The following is a 26341-nucleotide window of genomic DNA, read 5'->3' as shown; positions in this document are numbered from 1 at the left end:
ACAGCATAAAAACAGCGTTTTCTATGTGTACAGATGGGAAGGAGTTTTTTTTTTACATAGGTTTCCCTCATCCAGGCTGACAATCGAGCTCTGCTCTTACTAAGGTATTGGTCAGCCTGTAGGTCCCTGTAACCCCTGGGGGGCTCGGTGAGAGGGCTCGTCTGGTTAGACGCAGCCAGAGACCTCCAAGAGAGGGTAACGGGGCAGGCCTGTGTTGTCACAGGGGGGGGGGCCTTCACTCAGTGAGTGGGCCAGTGGAGTGCTGCCTTCGGGCAGTCAGTCCCTCTAGCGCCTCTGTGACTTATGGCCAAACGTACGCCCCCTGTCTGGTTTTACGGAGGGGCAGCTACGTTGGGGGACTTCATAAATCCGGGAGAGGACCTTGGTCCTCATCGGAACCTTTGGGGGGGTTCTGTCTCGCGGCCGTGGCCGGGGGCCCAGCCTCTGAAAAGACGAGGTGCGGCCCTTGGCGCTGGAACCCCTTCTGCATCCCACTGCCGGGCGGCTGGCGGGGTGCATGGTGAAGTAGACAGCGGTTTTCTGCATGATCTACTCACCTTGTGCGTTTTTTGGGGTAACTGCGCCTCACTGCGAATGGTCGGAGTCCAACCCCCCGCACCTCGTTAGGAGGGGCGAGGGGGCTGGGACTCCACATAGTAGAAAAGACTCACGCACATCCCAAGTGTAGTCACGGGTGCTAGACTCGAAATAGATCTGTAATGTTTGTGGAAAAAAAGTCTGCACACCGTCTATAGTGTTCCCAAGTTTTAATGTACTTGAACACAACGTTTCGGCGTGGTCGGGCAGATGAAAGGTGCATGTGAGAAGTTTCAGTTGACGCGCAATAGGCGCAGAGGACGTCCCATAGGCGAAGCAGAAAGCTACGCCAATATCATATAACTAGGGTTATCGGATAATCTCCGTTACAGACACATACAGGAGCATTAAAAAGATAAAAAAAAAAAAAGATTCCAGCAAGGTAAGGCAAATCACAGTTTTTCACATTAGGATCTCACGTCCCAATAGGCCTCTCTTTTCTCAGTTTTAAAATAGGCAGTAATAAAAATAATAAAATAGTACAATTAAAATAGTTAGTAGACAGTCAAATGTTGCAGTACTGCAGTGCAATAAAATAAAATAGCCCTCATTTACAATACAATAATCAGTGTTGATGTAATGAGTCTAGGCGGAAATGGTGTTCAGTTCTAAATTACAGTGCATAAGAGGTAGTAAGATACAAACTAGCATAGAACTGACATATGAATTTGACAGGAAGTGCATAAAAGTAGGCAGAATAAGAATAGTGCAGGCAAAATACAATTTGTGTCAAGATATCAAGTATCCCTGATGTTTCATTTAAATGGCTGAGCAAAGAGATAGGTTTTAAGCTGTGGTTTGAAGATATTTTTTGAAGATATAATTGAGCCATGCATGGGGCGGTCTGCCTTTGAGGCTGGTCTATGTCAACCTGCCTATAAATCATAATACGTTCAGCCACATATACGCCCCCAGGCATGGCCGCCTAGTTATAGTTGAAAGTGGGGGTGCAAGTTTTTTTTTTATTCTTTTTTTTTTTTACATTTTTTTTTTTTTTTTTTTTTTGCAAGGGGCAGATTTTTTTACATTTAATGAACACCTGTATGTGCAATTTCCTGCAATATAGAGCCTTCAATCTTGACCAAAATAAAGCTGCTCTTTTCACTATAAAACTCAGTTTATATTGCAGTATGATAGCTATAATAATAATAACTTCACTGCGAGGGCTCTTTTAGCTAACGCTAGCTAGGCACGTATGATAGCCAATTACTATTATAATAATAATAATAATAATAACTTTCCCATCCTCCCAAAGCCCCTCCAGCCCCGTTCACATCCGCAGCACCAACAACAACAACAACTAATTGACGCTATCAATAGCCCCAGTGAGCGCGGCGGCTGAATGAATGAAAACTTTATTTAACAGATTGCAGAATGGGTACAATACAGTACGGCTCAATACACACAATTGTTAAGGGGATGCAGACCAGAGAAAGACGTTTGTCTTGTTTACATCAGGGTCCCCTTTCGTGACTGTGCTGCACCGAGTGAATCCACAGTCACTTGCTCCTCAATGGGAAACCAACCTAGATTTACCATGAAGGACTGGTTCTGGCCGAACCGTTCGTTATACAAGTATCAGAGACATTACAAAGGTGCTCACAGTTGCACGAGGGGTTCGCACAGAGATACGGGATGGTTTGAAAGCTCGGCGTTGCTAATAAATATTTTTAATATTTTTTTATAAACTGCTCAAAGCGGCATTATTTCCGCCGTTGGGTGATCACAGCGCATGCGCACCATCCTGTATCTCTGGATTCACTCGGTGCAGCAGCGCCGAGGCTCACCATACGAGAAATATTCAGTTTCAATCTGTTTGCGCATTTAGTATACAGTCACAGTGTTCGACTTACGTGATGATTTGCTCCATTTTGATGTAAACGCCGAAGAATAATCCTCACGAGTCACAATGTTATCCAATATCCAGCCTGAATTTTTCAAACGCTTTCGAAAAAGCCGCCTCCCCCAACATGTCGTATACGTCATGCCGACGAACCGTGGCCCGTGGGCACTGGATCAAACCATTAAAGTGGGGGGGTCACACAATCTTTGGAAACTTAAAAACTTGCTATTAAGTGTCATTGCGTATTATTAATTTGATTGAAATTACGTAGTTATGGTTCGATAAGATTTATATATTGGGGGGGATATTTATATCATATGATATGATCAAAAAGTGAGGGAGCAAAGAGACAAGCTTGCTCCCCAAGTTCAATAGTCCTGGAGCCCGTGCATCGTCTGCTCCGTTAAGTGGGCGCCTATGCCCCAGGCACTCCACTAACTGCCTCAGCCAGTCCTTCATGCCGGCGGCCATCAGGCTCCACCACTGTGGGCATGGACTGCTGCCAGCAGCTGGAGAACTAACAGTGGCAGAACTCGAGAACTACTAGGAATGTCTGACCACTAAGTTTGTCTGACTCTTAACCACCGAAACCTGCACGGACTACAACATATGACCTATATCATGCCAGTTAGGGTACAGACCCTCACCTGCACCTACATACTGTTTACTTTTACTCATAGTATATATTCAGATAAAAAAAAAGTATTTCCTATATTTATTGTATTGTATCTGCACCTTTGTTTACACTTGTATTGCCTATATTTATGTATTTCTTCTATTGAACTTGTCTTCTATTACCCTGCCCATAACTGTACCTGTAGGGGATTAATAAAGGAATATCTTATCTTATCTCATCTTTCAACACAAACGTTGCCTGTGTGATGACGGAAAAACGGAATTTGCTAAGAGAGATTTATTAATTTGAATACGATTAATAGGAGATTTGGTACTGATCCTTTTGATGCTTCGCCTTGCACGCCAGAAAATAATCTTGCATTCTGTCCTATATTTTTTTCCTGGCTTGCAAGGCTAATTGACACTATTATCGATTTCAATACTTTTGGAATCTATCCACCCGTTCCTATCAATGGTCTCAGAGTAGAAATTATACAGCGGGTACATTTACTCCCTTGGCACAAATTGCTACCGGTAGGACTATATCTCTACTGGAATATCTTTCCCTTATTTAACCAGGTGAAGTTGACTAATAACACATTCTTACTGTAGGGGGATAGTACTACAAAGAAACCTCAAACCCCACCCTCTTTTCTTGATCCTCCAATCACAACTGTTGCTTTTCTCTGATAATAGGCCCATTGTGTGTAGTATTTCCCATTTCAGTTGTGTTATGTCAAGGCTAGAGAGAGTTCCTATGGTGAGATAGGGGGGTTAATGAATGACTTTGTACTTTGCTTTTGGTGGGGAACGGGTTTCTTTCAAAAATAGAATCTGTTGCAGATGACCAATCACCTCATCCAAATTGTTATTAAACCTGCACTATGGAACTTTTTCATGAAGAAAAGTATGGCTCCTTTAACAAGCTAAATGACGGAGTTGGGCAGAAGAAGAGAAAACCCTCCTGACAGTTTTGCATGAAACACGGTGAAATTGCCCACAGGAGCTCTTCTGGTTGGGCATGACCAGTGCCATGAAATCAATAAAAGGCTACTGTCTCATTTCTTGAGCATAAAATGTTAACTACACAAATGTGCACAAAGATTTTTTTTTGTATCCAGCTTGACGAGGTGTAACAACAAGGTGCAGTTACCTGTCAGGGTGCCAATCTTCCATACTGCAGGTTTAACCCTACCAGTGGCACTGGCGGCTGCTGACCAAATGTTTTGGTGAAGCACAAATTATTATATTATATTGTATGTTAAATTATATTTTTAAAACATCCCCCAATGTGTGTGTCAGTGGTGGCTGTGAGTTAAAAATATTGGGGAGGACGGGAGAGATAAAAACATATTTAATAAAGAAGTACAGACACACAGTGTGGTTATGAAGACAGCAGACAGACACTACAGTTAAAGACAACAGCCACTAGTAATAAATACCTTGGAGTAACTCTTGACACACACAGCTCACTTACAAACATCACATCAATAGCTTAGTCAAGAAGGCAAATCAAAAACTATTTGTTTACAGCCAGATCAGACCATTTCTCACCCTCACTGTTTCAAACACATATCTACATGCAATTTTTCTTTCACCAATATCTTACTGTCTCCCAATCTGGTCCCTCACAACAAAGGAACTTATAGGAGATTATATGGGTAGGCAGGGTGGGGGAAACTGTACAACTGTACAAGCAAAACTGTACATTGGAATATCGACGAAACCATACTTGGTAGAAGAGGGTCTCGTGTATTCTTGGGTTAGGTCATTTACTGTACATTGGAGGGGGTTGGGTTAGGACATTTACATTCACTCAGCACTATAGGAAATGAACGACACACACGCGCGTGCACACACAAGGACGGGATGGGTTAGGCGCAGAGACTCAATTGCATCGGCGACTGAGAAAAAGACAATGCATGTGTGTATCCCGGTGTGTGTGTGCCGCTCCAATTGCATGTCCAGTTCGTTGCATGCCGAATAAAGACCCCCTAAAGAGGTCCTGCATTACACACGCAAGGCCACAGCGGACCCACAAGATACCAACTCACGCAGTAAAATACAGCCAATTAATTCATAATCAACACAGGCCCGCCCCACACAGCTACTAAATATTAAAAAAAAAAATTTCACTCACCATTGACGACGTTACTTCTTACGAGGAAAAAGTGTCCCTCCCATCTGATCACTTGTAAATTAAATCCATCCTTCGATATTTTCTGATGAAACGTTCAATGACCTCCTCTGCTGGCAAACAGTTGCAAATCCAGCAATGCAACAGTCTTTTGTGATCTAATCGATCCTTCATTTGCGTGAGGATGCTGTCGAAATCCACTAAACATTGTTCTGTTGATGCGTGTGACGTACGTGGGTTGGTCATTATCATTATTACTGTATTTGGAAGACCATGTGAACATCAGATTAGTATCATATGTGTGTGTGTGAACATGAGAGCTAATGATATCTCTTCTCTTCCTGTCAGGTGCTGCCCGTCCCTACACTGAAGGGTGCTGATTGCCTAATGAGGGACAGCTGATGGCAATCACATCGAGAGGGACGGGTGCACAAGTAGCTGACAGCACACACACGTCGGGGCGCCTCATTGTGTCACTTCCCAGTGACCACCGTGTATGAGGTTGCCTTTGTTTGCCACTGCGTGTGGATATATATATATATATGTATAGTCATATAATGTGTGGGGGCGAGTATGTATATGCAGTTAGCCCTATTGCCATAGACCTGATGGACTGATAATTGTGCCAGCCTTTTCTGCACATTGTGTATGGAACCGTGTGCTCTTTGATGTTCACACGGCCACATAGTATAGTAGCCTCAAGGTTTGTCTATCTTGGCTTGAGTTGCCTTATATGTATGTCTTGTTTGTCCTCCCCTACCTTTTTCCCTGTGCACCATGGAGGAGGTTTAAATCCCTACCTCCATTCAATATATAATTTACTATTTGGAAAACGTCTTGTGTTGTGTCTTTTTTACCTACCTGGGACATTGTTTTGAAACGCATTTACTGAGAGAGGCTGCTTTTGCTCATGTGCAGCCATCTCCAGTTGTTATTCTGTGTGGTCCTTAGACCTTCGTACATGACAATGCGTGACACACGTTCCATTTTCTGGACTGTCAGACTCCGACAGGTGGTCACTCAGACAGTCGCCCAAGCGATTGCCAAAGCAGTGCACTCACCAAAGCTGTGGGCTCACCTATCCCATCTTCCTTGGTGAACGTTTCGATGACTTTGGGAACAAAATTTGCAGGACAGGTTGCTAACCTAGTAGCTAGAATAGCTAATAGCTAACGTTAGCTACAACAAGTTAGCTTACAGACAGTCCAAGGCGGCACGTTCACGCCAACTACACTACTTCAACTGAGATACAAAAATAATATATATATATCATCAAACGATGCACAATAAGTTGATGAACAATTGAATAAAGATCTTAAAATATGAATTATTATATTCGGCAAATTAATCTCTTCTTTTCTCTAACGTTATGTCAGTCTCTTTCAAATCAAGTTGCACACACAGTCAATAGGGTCCAGCTGCAGCGCCGTCTCATTAGCTGGGGCTATTCTCTGATTGGATCTCAAGGTTGTCAACACAATGTAACACAGCGTGAACGCCAATCAATCAAGTGCGCTAAGCCTCACTAACCGCATTTTTTAAACTCAAATACCCTATTTTGATTGGATTATTAGATTCTTAAACCCTGCCCAGTGCACCAAATTTCAGTGAATGATTGACAGCCTGACCAGCATTAATGTGTTATGGGATCAGGGTCAGAGAGCTGTCACTTGGACATTTTTGAAGAAGAAAAAAATTCACTGGCATTGTTTTTTTCACAGAGGAAAAAACGTCTAATTAAAGAAAATATATATATATAATAATAATAATTAAAATATGTAATAATTAAAAAAAAATCTTCGTCTGTATACTAGTGAAGCACTGCCTCACTAGTAGTCATGCAATAACCTCCACTGCACTCTACCAAAGGGTTAACCCTCTCACTGCGACAATACAGAAGGTTAACCCTTTCACTGCCACACCCACACGACAAAGGGTTAAAGATCCCCTCCACTCAAAAACATGTATTATCTACAGTTAACTTTATGGAAGCATGCCTTTGACTATACAGATTGTTATTGGTGCAGAACTTGTCACCACAGAGCCCTTCTCACATTCTTCCTCTGGAGGGCGGAGCTCCTCTGTACTTCCTCAATATCTGAGTCACCTGTGTGATGCAACAAATCCTGCCAATCTATCATGGTCACCATTGCCCAGCTGGCCACACTGTCATCCAGGAAATGCTAACTGCTAATGTGAAATGCTAACGTAAAAGAAAAAAGGGAAGATGTGAGGGGGAACGAGTGGCGTTCATAGATCCTTGCAAGCCATTTCAAGAAGGTGTGTTCACACCGAAACGTCATGATTTCAGGCTGCCAATACATTTGAAAAAACAGAAGTGCGTGCCTGGACTTGTTTCCCTATTTTTTTTATGTCAAGTCAAAAGAGATGAACGCATTCTACTACTTTTTTCACTTGTTAATAGATCCTTGCATTCACAATGAGGGCAAAGGTGTAGGGATGCTGCTAAGCTATATTCAGTCGTTTATTTAACAACTAATTGTTAGGGATGGTCCAGGTGACTGCTTGGAAAGATGGTTGACTGGAGGCAATAGACCCCATCAGGGCTGGCATGGGTTAGCACCCCATTACAGCGGTGGTTTAGCACCCCATTTACAGCGGTGGGTTAGCACCCCATTACAGCAGTGGGTTAGCACCCCATTACAGCAGTGGGTTAGCACCCCATTACAGCAGTGGGTTAGCACCCCATTACAGCGGTGGGTTCGCACCCCATTTACAGCGGTGGGTTAGCACCCCATTACAGCAGTGGGTTAGCACCCCATTACAGCGGTGGGTTAGCACCCCATTACAGCGGTGGGTTAGCACCCCATTACAGCAGTGCAGGCACGTGCACACATAGAGGCCAAGGGGTGCTTGAGCACCTGCCTTTTTGAGCCTCATCAAAAAAGTGCCCCTTTTGAAAAAAATATAAAAAATGTTTTATTTTTTTTACCGTTACGCATATAGACTGCCCTTCCAACTGAAAAATTTCAGGATAGAATCAAAATATTAGGTAAAGAGAGAGAGATGCCCCATATTCCATTGCAGTTTGCACGGCCTCCTCAGCGTGCCTCTCCACGGACCTATATATTTTATGCATAGCGTGGGTGGTGATGATGATGATGATAGAAACCGCTGTGGCGCATACAGTTGAATGCTGGTATTATACTCACTGAGGGACACGAAGAAGTCAAGTCCGATGGGATTTGGGAATCTCAAATACAAATCGGGATTGGAATAAAAAATGCATTTATATTAAACAATACAGAATATACAGCACTTCTTGGGGTCTGTAGGGTAAGCACTTATTAGATGTATGGGCCTTTTAAGTCAGTGATAAAAGTGTCTTTCAAGGATAAGTGAGCTCCTTCACTGATTATTATAGTTCAATATTTGATCACCAAAACCCCCCAAAAAGCATAAAAAGGGGGCCCCCCGCCCGAAAAGGGCCCTTAAAATAATATATTTTAATATATACACACAAGTGTAGTGCCCTTTTCAGCCTTTGAGCACCTGCCCCTCTAAAGTCCTGTGCACGTCCCTGCAGCAGTGGGTTAGCACCCCATTACAGCGGTGGGTTAGCACCCCATTACAGCGGTGGGTTAGCACCTCATTACAGCGGTGGGTTAGCACCCCATTACAGCGGTGGGTTAGCACCCCATTACAGCAGTGGCACAGACTGTAACCAGTTTCGTTGCACCAAAAAAAGCTACGACAAATACAGGAAAAATACCCCTAGAGTCTGCGAGAGCAGCAGCGGAAGATGACTCACAGGCAAATTACATGGTGTGGTGCCAAAATATACCAATGTACAAACTCATCTGAATACATTGACCTTTTGACATGAAACTGTATGACCTGACACCTTTGCATGAAACATCCTGACTGTACTAAATTCATCGGAACACATTGACCTACTTAAACTGTTCATGGAAACTTGTCACCTTTGCATAAAACATCTTGTCTGCACCCTGAGCCCTGAGTTGAAATCCACATACCTATTCTATTCTCAAGAAAGCGAGGCGACCCAGTCGCAAACCGTTTCCTCAGGAAACCGGCTACATCCGGCTGCAGTCTGCAACAGCTTTCTTGACTCAGCGGTTTCATCAGCTCTGGACTCTGCATATAAGCCCTGATGTTCGATGCTCTCGTGGCACATGTCTTTCAGCAGATCACCTGTTCTGTCAGACTGTGTCCAGCTGTTTTGCTCCAGCTGCTCAAATAAAACCAACAACGGAACGTCCATTTGTTTCCTTTTAATCTTTATTTCATCAGCTCTATCGAATCTCTTATCATAGAAATATTTCTATTACAATGGTTACAGACCCTGGAACAGACAAGACTATGGGGCGAATTCAAACCTTGCTATCCAGAAAACACTTGCAAAGCGTGAAATACCGTGCTAACTGCGTTGCCATCATCATTGCATCTCTGTGCGTCCATGCTATTTGCGGGTATTTAAATGAGGTAATATGGGGCGGAAATGTGCCCCTTTCTATGCAAATGAGCCTCATTGCAAAAACAAGCAAAAAAAAGTAATTTACGTCTTCAGAGAGTTGGTGGTAAGGGATGTCATGGCCAGCATCCCCGGTGATCCGGTGGGTTAGGTAATAATCACAATAAAGAGAATAGAACCCTCACACTCATATGCTCCAGAATAAACTTTTAATTTATAACATTTATAGATGCTGGGAACACGGTCAATGAAACGTTTATTCTGGAGTATATGAGAATGCGGGTTCTATTCTCTTAACTAAACATTAAATACAACTTAATTTCTCACTCTAAAAACTCTGAAAATATTTTCACTGGCACAGTGCCTAACTTTGGCCTAAAGATTCAGCACCATGGACAGGTCTGCTCAAACTAATTTATTTTGGGATGACATGACAAACAAATGCAATGACAAAATAATTTGACAAAAAAGGATGCAATTGTGTCTTGAAAATACATCGCCAAGGACGCCGTAACACGTCATTCCCCGCCATGCGTAATCTGCCAATGACGCCGTAACACGTCATTGAGATCAATATTTCAAAAATCTGTGATGGCAATCATATTTCACCCACGGAGTCTTGAGATCCCGTGTTGATCTCCTCTCAACTCTCCAATGGTTCAAGAGCGCCATCTGGTGGCCGATCGGCGGATCGCCCAAACAGCAAACCGGAAACGGAAACTGGTGCTCATCCATATTCGGTCCGGCCACTCGCTATCGCTCGCGGGACTCGAGCTCGACAGAATGGATAGCGATCCGTTGTCAATAACTTGCTAAACAACATGATTTGGACGTATATACGTATACAACCTGGAAATGGATCGCATATTTCAACATCCCATAATAGCAATCTTTTTGCTCCACGCTCATCGCCCAACGGCCCGAGGAGACTGGGGTAAGTTTCAGCGTTTATTATTACCGTGTTCGATACAAACTGCTCTGATGATCATATCACCCACACTACATGAATCATCTAACGTTGGCCACGGAACTTCTACTCATGCACAATAGAGAGAATCCTGACTGGCAATATCACCTCCTGGTTTGGGAATAGCACTGCACAAGACCGCAGCAGACTACAGAGAGTGGCCCGTTCAGCCGAACGCACAATTGGAGGGGGGCTTCCCACTCTCCAGAACATTTACAACAAGCGGTGCATGGGTAAGGCTAAGAGAATTATCAAAGACTCCAGCCACCCAAACAACTGCCTCTTTGAACTGCTGCGGTCAGGCAAGCGATACCGGAGTCTCATGGCAAGCACAGAAAGACTCAGAAGAAGCTTCTATCCCCAGGCCATCAGGTTGCTCAACGAACAATAACACTATGCAACAACCATCAAAAGCACTCACAGCACACACATCCACACGCACACACTCACTTTAAACAAACAACTCACTGCAGCACCCACTCTACACACTTTAGAACACCTAAACACACTTTATATTTATTGGCAAAGAATTTGCACTACAACCCATACCTCAGTACACCTTACTGTAAATTGTACCTAAATTGTACCTCATCCCATTTCTGCTTTGCACTATATAGTATATTGTAATTAGTATATTGTATAGTATATTGTATGGTAACTCAGTTACTTCTACTCTGCATTGAACATTGTACATATGTACATACTGAACACTTGTGTCTATGTACGTGACTTCTATTTTATACTTGCTATACTTATTTTATTTTATACTTATCCTTTTGTCTAGCACAGTCTCTGGAGCGTAACAGAAAGAAGCATTTTGTATAAAAGTATTCTGTACTTCTGTATGACAACTAATAAAGAAACTTGAAACTTTTTTCTTTTGAACAAATGTTTTTTATTTTCCCTTTTTTAACATAAAACTAGACAAACAATACAGTAACAGTAAAAATCAATGATAAATCACAGGACAATGACAGAAATAATAATAACAATAATGACAATAATCCAGTAATTAAATCAAAATAAATGTAGATTAAAAGACATAAAAATAATAAATACAATACAATACATGTGCTCTTCCTCGCTCTTTCCTTCCCTTTTTCCCAGAATATCTTAACAGGAGGGCATTCCCAATACATATGCATAAATGTACCAAGAGCACCGTTTAAACACAAGGAGCATCGAGGGTCTTGTTTGAGCCCCATTAGGTGCAAACGTCTAGGAGTCAGGTAAGTCCTATGAACAAAATTAAGATTAACCTGTTGGTGATCCGGGTTGCGTGATGATAGCCGAACGTTTGCCCAAACTGCATCTCAATCAAAATCTACTTCCAAGTTTGGGATATCCTTCCTCCAAACCGAGTCTAGGGGAAGGACATCATATGAGGACGTAAGTAAGTGAAGATAAAAGTCAGAGACGAAGCCTCTCGACGTCTCCTTTTCATAAAAGAATTTGTGAAATCTGTGTTGCTCAAGTGGAATATTTAATGGGACTCCGTGAGCCTTCAAAGCTGCTCTTAATTGTAGATAGAAAAAATTAGTGGAGCTGGTGAGGTAAAATTTGTTAAATATATCTTGATAACTGCAGAAACCATGGTCATCGAAGATATCCCCCAATGTGTGTATGCCTTTCTTTTCCCATCTAGGAAATCTGATAGGTTGTTGTGCAATTATTAAATAGGGGTGAATGACTGTGCCATTTATGGTGGTTAGTACACTTTTTCTGTGTGTCACGCCATATCCGGATCACATGTGTAATAAGAGGGCCAAATCTCAAGTTGCATTGCTTAATTGATAAGTTGGTGTACACTATATCCTGCATATCCTGTGGTGCCACTATGTTCTCCTCTAATGATCTCCAGGATACCGATGCTTGAGAATCAAACCAGGTGATCAGTGGTCTTAAAGAGAACGCTTTAAAATAATAGTTGAAGTCTGGAAATGCTAAACCCCCGTCGGCTTTATTTCTCTGTGCAGTGGATCTTTTTATTCGTGGAGGTTTGTTGTTCCAAATGAATTTATATGCCGCGGAGTGTAATTTTTGCCAGTAACCAACAGGGGGGGGGGGGGGGGGGGGGTAACGGCAACATCGAGCTGAAGAAGTTAATTCTGGGTAAAACATCCATCTTAACTATTGATGCTCGGGCCTGTAATGAGTTTTTTTTTATTTTGACCACCTGCCGAAGTAATTTGTGATCCTATCTAGCAATCCGGAATAATTATACTTCAACGTTTGGCATATAGTGGGGAATATTTAAACTCCAAGACATCTAAAGTGTTCTACCATGGGTATATTTGCTGGGAGGATGGTAGCCTTCGCAGTCACATTAAGTGGAAGGAAGGCCGATTTTGGCCAGTTTATCTTAAATCCCGATAGATTGCCAAAATCATCTATTACTTTGAGAAGATGAGGTGGTAGGGTTTTGCATGAACAATATTACATCGTCCGCATATAAGCTAATGTGATGCTGTGTTCCCTTAATTGAGATCGGCGCTATGGACTGGGATTGTCTTATGTACTGTGCCAAAGGCTCTAGGGATAGAGCAAATAGTCCGGGACTAAGAGGACAACCCTGTCTGGACGAGCGCGACACAGGAAAGTGGGGAGTAGAATTTACCTGTTAAAATCATGGCCGATGGATCTGTATATAGTACTTTGATCATATTAATGAACCCCTCTCCTAACCCCATCCTTCTAAGTACTGCCCATAAATAAGACCATTCCAACCTGTCAAAGGCCTTCATCGCATCCAAGGATAATACAGCTGTAGGAGGCGCGGCATCCTTGCTGGAATCTATCACATACAGTAACTGTCTAATATCCATGATCAGGCGGCCTCTTATGAAGCCTGTCTGATCAGGGTGAACTAAAGATGTCATATGTTTTTGAAGTCGGATGGCTAGTACCTTAGCGTACAGCTTGATATTGGTTCCGAGGAGGCTTAAGGGTCTATAACTACCGCATTCGGTGGGGTCTTTATCTTTTTTAAGTAGGATAGATATGAGTGCCATATTGACATCCCTGGAGAAGTTCCCCTCTTTGACTGAGTATAAAATCATATCAAGTAATAGGGGTCCAATTACATCCCAACATGAGAGGTACAGTTCGGGTGGAATGCCATCCCAGCCAGGGGCCTTACCACTTTGCAATTCAGATATAGCCTCCCTAAGTTCCTCTAGTGTAATAGGTGCATCTAACCGTTTAGCGTCCTCCTTTGAAAGTTTAGGTAAGTTAATTTGATCAAGAAATGTATCCAGTTTATTATGATCGAAGATCACTTCTGACTTGTACAGGTTGGAGTAAAACGTACGAAAAGTCTTGTTGATTTTTTTGGGGTCTGTAATAACTATTCCCTGTTGGTCCTTAATGGCAGGGATATCAGCAAATTGTTCACTGGATCGTATCTTCATAGCTAGTAGGTGACTAGGTTTAGAATCATGAAAGTAATAATGTTGTCTTGTTCTGCGTATTTGAAATTCAGATTGTTGTCTTAAAATGGAGTTAATCTCCTTTTTCAACACTTTAATTTGAGACTCCAGTTGACACGAGTAGTTGCGTTATAAAGAGGAGAACAACGAAGAGTGAAGCACTTCCAACTCTACCAATTTGGATTGACGTTTCTTGCGGAGGTTGGAGGCAAAGACAGTAGTGTTATCCTTGATAAAACCTTTTACCGATCTCCATAACGTTCTGGGGTCTTGTACCGAACACGCATTAATCTGCAGGAATTCACTGAGTTTATTTTTTAATTGTAGGTTGAATTCATTGTTTTTTCAACAGTGTCGAGTTAAAGCGCCATCTTGGGGCTCGGGATGTCATTCTACTGAATGAGCCCTTTAGGAGTAAATAGTTGTGATCTGACAGTGCAATGGGCCCCAATTCAACGTCAAAGCTATCAAATAGTCTAGGGGATGCAAAAACATAATCTATTCTAGAAAATGTCCTGTGTCTTGCTGAGAAAAAGGAGTACTCTCGCGCTGTTGGATTGAGCGATCGCCACAAATCATTTACTCCTGTATCCTTGGACCAGGCCTGTAGTGCCGTAGAGGCCTGTTTCTGGTCATAGGATGTGGTGAGACTAGATTTATCAATCGAGGGATCCCAGATGGCATTAAAATCTGCACCAATTATAAATGAATACCCAGGGAGATCTAACATCGCTCTAGTGAGTGAAGCGTAGAAGTTAGCGTCATAAACATTAGGGGCGTAAGCCGCTACCAAAGCAATTTTCCTGTTACAGTCATCTATTTTAGCAATAGTTACTCGGCCATCTGCATCAGACCATACGTCCAACAATTTAATATTCAACTTCCGTTTCACTACTATAGCTACACCACGGGATTTAGTGCCAAAAGAGGAGTAACTTATGTTTTGATATATTTTATCCGCCAGCTTTACATTGTCAGCCAATAAAAGGTGCGTTTCACTTAAAAGAGCCACATCAACCTGTTGTCTTTTCATCCATGTAAGCACGCTTTTGTGTTTATGTTGTATATTAAGACCCCCTGTATTCCAAATCAAGATATTTAAATTAGCCATAGTCTAAACAGGTTGCAGTATTCCTGTGTGTAATTCGTCTGGAGTAGCAATTCATAATAGATATATATGTTAAGGTCCTGTTGAGATCCGGGCTTGAGCATAAAAACAAACATATAAAATAAACAGACATATAATCCCCTATTCCCACCCCCCTCCCACCCTTTCAAATACACAACCAGTATCCCCATATCGAGCAAATCAACCATAACTCCCCTATGCAAATTGCCATAGGGTCTAAAACTATCAAATCTACCATTAGTAGATTATTCTCAGTGGCTTGGCCATTCTCCCGTTAAATAAAAAAGGAGATAAAAAATAAAAGATGCCTCAAAGAGTAGAGTACATTCACTTAAACCTTATAAGAACTTGGCTAAGTTTAAACACAGTAGAAATAGAAAGGAAAGGCAATGGAGCTAAATAAAAGATGCCTCAAAGAGTAGAGTACATTAACTTAAACCTTATAAGAACTTGGCTAAGTTTAAACACACAGAAGAAATAGAAAGGAAAGGCAATGGAGCTATTGCAAAAGAAAAGAAGGAGGTTTAAATACATGTATGCAGTACGTCCACCAGGCCAGGGGTGGGCGATATTCTGCTGTGAAGACTGTTGTTTCCTCCGAAGGTGACCTATGCCGTGTGGGTGGTCCACAGAACGCATGTTAAAGTTCCAGAATATTCCATTTCATTTTAATAAAAGTGCCATTAGTCCATCGTATCAGAAGAGGGCGCTGTGCAGCAGCTCGTCTGATATTCTAGCATCTTCTGTAATGTTCCATTATGTCTGGCCGAAGCCTCCAATATGTCAACAACAGGAACGTGCCCGAAATGTCAATAGATCTCGAAGTCCAATACAAACATGTACACACACGGGGAAAACATCAAAAATAATAATAAAAAGGAACCTCCGGAGGTTGCCCAGTCATGTCCCAACACGATGACTTGCATAAAAATCATAGATTATTAAACAGAGCTAACGTTAATCTCCCCAGCCTTCAGACGTTCAATAGTTTATCAAAACAATTAAACCGGACCAAACCCCCCTTATATCAGATGTAGCGAACCATTAAAATTAAGTATCTAGACGATATCCAGCGTCACATAGTTAACCTATTTATGAATCAAGGTTATCAAAATTTATATGACGCCGTTTGGTGTTTAAGCCATAACGAAGTGTTCAGCAAAAACAGTATACTGTAGCCTATTTAGACGAGGTGGCCTCCTGGTTCTTCAAGAAGGTATTAGCTTCATCAGACGAGGAAAAATACTCCCTCACTCCGTCTCGCAGGGTACCGTAGGGTTGGTCTGAAACCTTGCCTGTAGAGTAGGGGCATCACGGTCTTGTAACGGGACCGTTGTTCCACAACTTCGGGGCAGTAATCTTCATAGAAATAGACTGTTTGCCCTCTGTATGCCAGTTTACCATTCTTCTTCCGTGCCTCTCGAATAATTCTTTCTTTTATTCCAATTTGACATAAGCTAGCAATAACTACTCTAGGTTTGGAGTTGTTTAGAGCACCAATTCTGTAACATTGATCCACTTCAGGTGTCGTAGAGAGGGTCTCCGGTCCCAGAATTGCAACCAGCACTTCTGCAAACGAGACATTGGGTTGTTCGCAGCTCACGGATTCATCCAGACCTACTATGCGAATATTAGGTCTGCAGAATCGGTATTCGAGGTCGATTATCTTAGCCATTAGCTTATCGTTGGTTCCTTCTACATCCTCGCATCTATCAGTGCAAGTACTCAAGCCGGTTTCCACTACGTCTAGACGATCGGTCTGTGCACCAACCGTTTCCCATAGCTTTCCGATTTTTGATTCGATAGATTCTTTGATAGCGGCAACTTGGTTGGTTAGGGAGCATAAACCTTCCATTAAGGTCTTCTCCATTATCTTTATGGTGCCTTCGAGCTTAAGATGGGAATCCGTGAGCTTTATCTGGGATTGCATTAGCCCTTCTATTAGCCTAGCAAGGTTATCCGTATCGGTTGAACCGTCATCTCTCCTTGGCTCGCTTGATTTCTTCGGTGGCATCGTGGTTCTTTCAGTCAATATAGTTAGTTGGAAACCTAAGGTGATATATACGTACAGGTTTAACCGAATTGGGGGTATAAAAAGAGGCTTTTAAAGGCTAAATATAAATAACGGGAGCGGCAGCTTTACACACTGCGACTACTACATACTCGACCCGGAACCGGAAGTCAAGAAAGAAACTTGAAACTTGAAACTAGAAACAAAGAGCTATTGTATTGATCCATCACGACTTCCAATTCACGATCAGAGAATCGAAGCTTTCGTTTTCTGTCTGCCATTGTCCTAGGACATGCATACGGTTGCATGGGCAGTATTTTTTATACTATTTGACCATATCAGGAGCAAATTGCGGAGCAAACTGCTCCGCGAGCCAACTGCACAGCCAGATATTAGGAGCAAATTGCACACCGTATGGTCGTGTTTGCGCTAGTATATCATTCATGCAATATCTTTAGTGAATAGGTCCGTAAGACAGAGCACATAGCGGGCGTAGTTAAGGGTGGTATTAGCGGCCGCAATCCATTATTTGTGAATTCAATGAGTTGGTTGAGAACTAGAACCATAGAGAACAGTACTATGAGTTAGATGAGAACTAGAACCATAGAGAACAGCACTATGCGTAGGATGAGAACTAGAACCATAGAGAACAGCACTATGAGTAAGATGAGAACTAGAACCATAGAGAACAGCACTATGAGTAAGATGAATGCATCAATGGAGTGCAGGGGTGGAGCGGTAGAGGGAAAGAAGATCCAGATCTGTCCTTGTAGCAGAAAGTAACAACAGTAAAATTCCTCAGATACATCAGGGAAGGAAGATGTGCTTGGTAGAGGAAGTGAAGGAAGCTGTGCTTGGTAGAGGGAGTGCGGTTTGGCCACATTGATCAGTACTTCTTGAGAATCAGTCAAGTCAGTCGGTTGAAGTCCAGCGACAGGTAGAAAACCACAGTTTGCAGGATTCAGTAACCCTATATCACTGAGGAGGAGGGGGAAAGCACCGTAGGAGGGGGTGTAGATGGTAATGAGGCCAGCCTGCCGGTCAGAGAGAAGAGCTGTGAACAAAATGCTAGAGATAAATGGTCTTGGGCAAATGAAAGGAAAGAATGGGAGACTGTTAATAGGGATCCGAAAATTGTGTTCGATGGACTTAAAGGAACAGTGGAAAATAAATTAGTTCAAGTTTCAAGTTTCTTTAATAGTTGTCATACAGAAGTACAGAATACTTTTGTACAAAATGCTTCTTACTGTTGCGCTCCAGAGACTGTGCATGACAAGATACTGTAGCACCCACTCCCCACACTTTATATTTATGGATGAAGGATTGCACTACAACTCGTACACCTTACTGTAAATTGTACCTAAAATTGTACCTCATCCCATTTCTGCTTTGCACTAGATAGTACTGTACATTAGTACACTGCATAGTATTGTGTATTGTATATTATATGGTAACTCAGAACATTGTACATATGTCTATACCGAACAACTGTGACCTCATTTTCTTCTTCTAAATTCATGCTATATTATGTTATTATGTTATTTGATACTATCTTGTCTAGCACAGTCTCTGGAGCGTAACAGTAAGAAGCATTTTGTATGAAAGTATTCTGTACTTCTGTATGACAACTATTAAAGAACTTGAACTTGAAGATAAGTATGAAATAAAAACATAGTAAAAATTAGAAGTAAAAAAAGAGGTCACAGTGTTCAGTTTAGACATATGTACAATGTTCGTAGACGTAGTTACCATACAATATACAATACTGTGCAGTGTACAGTAGAGAAGAGACATTATTTATGCTGAAAGATTTTGAATCATTGAGAGAAAGAGAGGGGAGAGATTGCAGTCAGTTAGGTCCAGACGGCAGAAATAAATTAGTGAAGGAGAGGAGACAGCTAAGAAAGCAGTGGAGAAAGGTGTGAAAGGAATTAAGGTTTTGCAGGAAGAGCTAAGAAATTGGCTAGCAGTCCTCAGGAGGGCAGAACAACTTAGGAGGAAGAGAAAGAAGAAGGTAAGTCAGGACAGCATTTTATAGGAATCCATATAAGTTTGATAAAGGAATGTTAAGACAAGGAAAGGGAGAAAAGCAAGAGGTAGAAGAATATTTAAAAAATAAATACATACTCAGATACAGGAAAGAATAGAGAAATGAGAAATGGGCCTTCCTCCAGATATTCAGAAAAAATAAATAACGCACATCCTCCGTTTGTTGGTGCTGAGCCAAACTGTAAAAACAGTAATACATAAGATAAAGCAGGGCTCGCAACTCATTCGTAGTTCCAAGTTGTTTATTTGACAAAAAAAGGCAGATGCGACGTTTCGACCCTTCTGGTCTTCTTCAAGCATATAGATATACCACCATTAGGAGAGATATACCAACGTGGAAGGAAGTGGCAGCTGTAGTAAGGCATGCAAAGGCTTCGAATGGAGTTCCCTACTGGGTTTATAAAAGTGTGCCTGATGTACTCGGATTTGTGTGGAGAGTAGTATGGGATAAACAGGTTATACCATAAACTTGGTGTAGAGCAGGAGGAATCCTAATTCCCAAGGAGAAAGAGTCATTGATGTTCAGCCAGTTTCGGACTATATCCCTCCTGAATGTAGAAGGTAAGATTTTCTTTAGTGTAGTGGCACAGAGGCTAGCAAACTACCTAGAAAGGAATTGTTTAATAGACACCACAGTACAGAAAGCAGGAATACCAAGTTTGCCGGATGCATAGGCATATGCATATGGCACCAGATTCAATCAGCCAAGATGGAGAAAAGAGATTTACATGTGGTATTTTTAGACCTGGCAAATGCCGGTTGGTTCGGTACTGCATAGCCTTATTTGGAGTGCGTTTGATTTCTTTAGAGTGCCAGCGGTGATTGTAAACTTGGTGAAAGCATACTTCCAAGATAATATAATATGCTTTAGTACTGCAGAGTGTACAACAGCATGGCAGAGACTAGAGATAGGCCTTATGGCAGGGTGCACTATTTCACCACTAGGGTTCACTGTAATTATTAGCCTCAAAATGGGTGGGAGAGTGGGTTGCACCTCCCACCTATTAGGGATTACGTGGATGTCATGACATTAGTGACCAGGACAATGCCTTGTACAAAAAGGTTACTAGAGAAGTTAAATGATAATCTCAAATGGGCTAGGATGAAGATTAAGCCTAGTAAATCGAGAAGCATTTCATTGACCAGAGGGAAGGTAGTAGAACAAAGGTTTTATGTAGATGAGGAGGAAATTCCATATATAAGGGACAAGCCAGTGAAAGGTTTGGGTAGGTGGTATAATGAGGAGTTGAATGATAGTGAACAGATAGGAAAGATGTTGTAGAGGGGATAGGAAGGATAGAGAAGCCAGGGCTTCCAGGCAAGTTGAAGTTATGGTGTTTGCAGTTTGGTTTATTCCCTAAATTGATGTGGCCATTGTCAATATATGAAGTGCCAATATCAAATGTAGAAAGGCTTGAGAGATTGGTTAATTTGTACATTAGGAAATGGCTAGGATTTCCTCTGTGTATTACCAGTGTGGCATTGTATGGGAAAGGCATTCTCCAATCTCCAGCTACCAGTAATGAGTGTAACAGAGGAGTTTAAGTGTGTGAAGGTGAGAACAGAGTTATTGTTATCAGGGAGAAAAGATACAGTAGTTAGTCATTTGGGCCCAAATCCAACTAGAGGGAGGAAATAGAACCTAAGACAAGAAGCAGAGGCAGACAGTATGGAGTAAAGCAGGTCCCACAGAAAGGGGGAAGCTGGTAGTGGAGCAGGTACGGCGACAAGAGGAAGTAGTGAGGTGTACAAAGGCTGTGGCCCAGGCTAAGCAGGGACAGTGGATGAACTGGGGAAGTGTAGAGAAGAGGAAGATTAGTTGTAAGGACCTGTGGAGTATGGAGGGAAATCATATAAAATTCCTAATGGGAGCTACTCATGTGCTGCCATCACCACAGAACCTAAAACAGTGGGTAGATGGGGACCGTCGGGTCCACTCTGTTCAGTGACGGCAGCGTTGAGGAATATTATGTCACGCTGTAAGACTAGTCTTTCTAACCTTTTTAACCAGGTTGTGTGATCTACCTCCCGAGCCACTGTTGCCCCTTTCGGCAGGCATAAGACATGCCACCTAAATGGAGATACTGATTGGGAGATGCATGTAGATTTGGGTTGTTCCACGAGAGATAGTAGCACTACCTTGAGGCCTGACCTAATATTATGGTCTCGTATAGTCAGCGGTTAGTATATTTTATAGAATTGACCATGCCTTGGGAGGATTCAGTGGAGGAAGCAGAAGATGTCAGAAGAAGCATTGAAAAGCAGTCAGTGGATTTGATTCAGGAGAAATAATATCAGCTGGGGGCCAAAGTAAACAAAGGGTAAACTAAGAGTATTTCTTTTCTACTCTGTTGTTGCTGTTTCATGTGTAATATTGGTGTCAGGAATTGTATTTTTGACATAGGATAACATAGGGAGGTTTGGCGTGTGGATATGATGGAAAAGTGGGAGCTAATATGGAGGGGGTGTTCTGGGACGCTGGAACTGAGCTTTCCAGAGGTGTCGTGGGCCTAACTTAATGAAACACCAGTGAATTAAGGGATAACCCTGGTGATATGCTGGCCTATATCTATCTCGCTGGGTTGTGATGGCCATTGGGTTTCTTCATTGAGCGTTTATCCTTATCATTAGGGCACAAGTATCTTTTTTTTATCCACTTTTTCTCCTTATTTTCTCTCTTATTTTCTCCCATCCCAATTTTGTATCACCAATTCTCCCCTTCAATTCTCCCCTCCCCTGTCTTGAACGTTGCTAGACTATGCCTCCCACTGGTCGGCTGTAGTGAGGATAGAAGCCTTGCATCACGTGTCCTCTCTGGTACACAAGGAGGCAGCCTGTCGCATCTTTTCACCAGACAGCGCGGACTCTCAGTGGCGAGGAGTAACGCGTGGGAGGCTCACGCCATAGATATCTATATATCTATGGCTCACGCTGCCCCCGCTACTTCCTATCTCTGCTGTACAGGCGTCACCCAACCGACCTGTAGGAGTCGCTGTCCACAACGTCCAATCCCCACCCATCGACTTTCCACGCGCTACCTCTGTCAATTGAGATAGTATGACGACTGGCCCAAGCCGCAGGCAATGCTGACTCGGGGAGTCGAGACCGGAGTCTCTTGCATTGGTGACGAGTGCAATCTCCGCTACGCCACCCAGCCTCCCCTAGGGCACAAGTACCTTGTGTTTTATTATAAATATTCCATATACAACATTTTGAAAGTGTTATGAACATGTGTGGAGGGGATCTTTAAAGGGTGAGCTCAGCACAACCCATGCTGTGCTTTATACTGGACACCTTGCTGATCCACCTCTGTGTATGTAACAATATACTACTAGCTATATATCACAGCTGGGAACATAGAGTGAAATTAACTTGAGATGCCATGGGCGGTGTGTCATGTAATTAAATTGCACTTACTGAAAAGCATTCTATATTACCTATTGGTCATGACGTGCTTTATCGAGGGGGGGGTGTCTTTGATGGGGATGTGGTAGGGATTGATGTGTGGGGTGTTTGGGGGACTGGCTGTTCCGGGGGGGTTCATATGCCTTTGAGCAACATTGTACTATTGTACTTATTTTATGCCTATTCTTATGTCTGCACATTTACGTTGCACTACTTTTATTGTCTTTTATACATATGTCTGCAATTTATGCATTGTTTTTTATTCTGTCAATTGTGTGCTGATTTTATGCCTATGTTCATTTTATACTAATTGCTGTGGGGCACTCTGGACTGCGGTCCATGTGTGAAAAGTGCTAGTTATTCATATTTATTATTATATTGTAAAAATGTATGCATTGAAATGTCTGTAAAGTCTTGACGACATTAAAAATGAGGGTGACCTCAATTGTCTTTTCGAGAATAAATAAAGGTTTGATTGATTGAACCATAACGTCTGGGCCACTTATTTGTCAAACACTCACCCTGAAGTTGTTGAAATAGTCTAACTTCTCAAAGCTTCAACAGAGTCTGTTTTCTGGGTGTCTTGAGTAGAACATTACTTTTATTATTTTCACTGAAAGTCACATGCAATACAATTATGTCAGTGCCCAGAAAGCAGACACTCTTCGTTCAGGTTTCGACAAGTTGGACAATGTTTTTGATTTAAAGGCACAATCAGTGATCCACATGTAAAAAATAAAATGGATAGCCCCACCATCGAAAATAGTAATGGAGACATGTTTTTATTTTCTAGTTGATACAAGGTACCAGACAACAGGTAGGCTATTTGTATGTCTGTAAAGGGTTTGTGTATGTTGGTAATGTTTATAACAATTGGGTGGGTCAATAGTCCCAAAAAGCTAAATTGTCATCTACAGATCAAAACTCTCCAATATATATAATAATAATAATAATAATAATAATAATAATAATAATAATAATAATAATAATAATAATAATAATAATAATAATAATAGTACATAGTACATCTAGTACATTATTATTATTATTATTATTATTATTATTATTATTATTATTATTATTATTATTATTATTATTATTATTATTATTATTATTATTATTATTATTATTATTATTATTATTATTATTATTATTATTATTATTATTATTATTATTATTATTATTATTTATTTGTTCCACTTTGTTACCTGCTGTTGGAAGGCATTGAACCAAAACCGTTATGGTACCTGGTATATCACATTGTAGGATTATTGTGCATGGCGGCCAACTTTTTTACCTGCAGCTAGGATGAGGTTCGGTAACTAGGACAACTATTAACACACACACACGCACGTTCATAGGCCAAATCTGGGGTTAGCTCATGACGAGAGAGAGAGAGAGGGAGAGAAGGGAGGAGGGAGGGAGAGAGGGGGGTGTACCGGGGGTCATGCCAATATGGGAGGGACCGGACCGTCAAGTGGACAGCCCGCCCTACAGTAGCCTCGCGCCTCGACCGCCCACCGCGCGCCACTCCACACCGAGAATAGCGCGTGAGGATGACACTGACAGACAGATAGGAAGAGAGGAGGACGATAGCTCGAGAAAAACAGAGTTGCTATAGAGAGACAGATGAAATAGAGAGTGAGATAATTGAAAAGGGGGGTAACGGAAGAGGAGAAAGGAGAGACAAACAAGTAATAACAGGAAACTCGCCGACGATGTTGGCAACGAGCTGACCGCCCGGTGCCAACAGTCGAGAGAGAGAGTGGCGGAAACAGACAGACAGAGACACGGACTCGGGAGCGGAGGGTCTCTGAAGAGGACATCGCCAAAACTCGTCACTGTGGTTAAGTGAGTTTAGTTTCTTGTTTCTATAGCTAGACTTTTTAGGCTTTTAAACATTAGTTTATGCGCCAAGCAAGTACGTGCGTGCGAGATTTTCAGTTATTATCCACATTGTATTTTGGAAGTGTGCGTGCGTGCGCACGCGTTTTCCACATTTTATTGGCCTGTCCATCTGTGCGCGCGTGTGTTATTTGTTCTTTTATACTGCGACATTCGTCCATGGCCGCCAATTAATGGACGCACCGGCGCACGCTACTGGCAACAGCTCGTGCATCACAGCAGCGGCCAGAGCTGATTCCTCTCGCGCCGCGGAACTGAACTGGCAGATGTTGCCACCCGCGCGGGCGGAAGCTTAGAAGCCACTAATGAATAGGGGGGGGGGGGGCGACAAAAGTGTTTGGACGTTTAGGTTACTCAAACAGATTCAAAAAGGCATTTACAAATTAATTACCACACTATTTTGTACACACACATAGACTACAACAAACAAATAAAAATAAATAAAAATAAAAAAAAGAATATCAATTATTTACCCATGCTTCTCTTTTACGAAGAGAGACTATCTCTCTTTATTATCACTCTATTAGAGTACACAAATCTATAAAAGTATTATTAGGCCTACCACATTATTAGCGTCTACATTTAGATTAGACTAACACCTGTTATTCTCCCAGGGTACATGACCCCAGACTACATGTATTATTAGTGTAGGCTACATGTTTATACTAATAATAATAATAATAATAATAATAATAATAATAATAATAATAATAATAATAATAATAATAATAATAATAATAATAATAATAATAATAATAATGATTCAAAAAAGTATTTACATATTTATCACACTGTTCCTGTAGCCATCAATATGTATGCTTTGTGGAATAAAAACCAATACAGGCCTATTATTATGATATGGCAGTATTATTATTATTATTATTTATTATTATTATTATTATTATTATTATTATTATTATTATTATTATTATTATTATTATTATTATTATTATTATTATTATTATTATTATTATTCAGTATTTAGCCTAAATACTTCTGTGCATTATTTACCTTTCCAGGTTTTTCTTAACATTTTTCTTACAAAAGTTTACATGTGGCCAAAATAGTTATCAAACAATAATCCGAAGTAGGAAGCTATATTCAATGTTTTAACCATTTTATGGCTCTGTGTTAATATTTTGTACAGTATTTTGCCCTGGCTTTGAAAAGCTAATCTGTCCCTCCCTGGTATAAGCGCATTGGCTGGCCTGCCATCTGGGCTGTATTATGTTAGAGAAGAGGGCATTTGAATAATTGATATTTAGCTATTTATAGGGGGATTATTCTCTTTATGTTGCACCAAAGGACCTCCATCTATCTGTGAGTCATCTACTGGTATCTATCTATCTATCTATCTATCTATCTATCTATCTATCTATCTATCTATCTATCTATCTATCTATCTATCTATCTATCTATCTATCTATCTATCTATCTATCTATCTATCATCTACGTACCTACATACCTATAGAAAACGATAGATGTTGCAATCATTTCTTCCATCTGCATATCTGTCTCTCACTCTTTTCTGCCTGTCTTTCTGCTGACACTGTCTGTCTACATCTTCTATCACCCCCTCCACCCATCCATCCATCCATCCATCCCTCCCTCCCTCCATCCATCCATCCCTCCATCTATCTATTCAGTAAGTGGTAGTTGTACCCATCTGAAGTGGATTAGCATCTGTTATCATTGTTAAGTAGGGCTACTGTTCACACACACACACACACACGCACGCACGCACGCACGCACGCACGCACGCACGCACGCACGCACGCACGCACGCACGCACGCACGC

General features: G+C 41.6%; 1 protein-coding gene across 1 annotated transcript in view; it reads left to right on the top strand.

Annotated features, from left to right (window-relative positions):
• Positions 1–24209: 24209 nt before the first annotated feature.
• Positions 24210–26341, top strand: part of prox3 (prospero homeobox 3) — a 108493-nt gene continuing 106361 nt past the window's right edge. The window contains exon 1 of the mRNA XM_084333458.1: positions 24210–24488. The gene's annotated coding sequence lies outside the window, so the exon portion shown is untranslated. The remainder of the gene's footprint in view (positions 24489–26341) is intronic.

This window comes from Notolepis coatsorum, assembly GCF_963971535.1.
Source record: "Notolepis coatsorum genome assembly, chromosome: 1".
Taxonomy (NCBI): Eukaryota; Metazoa; Chordata; class Actinopteri; order Aulopiformes; family Paralepididae; genus Notolepis; species Notolepis coatsorum.
Note: the sequence above shows the minus strand (reverse complement) of the source record. Positions and strands in the feature narration are given on the sequence as shown.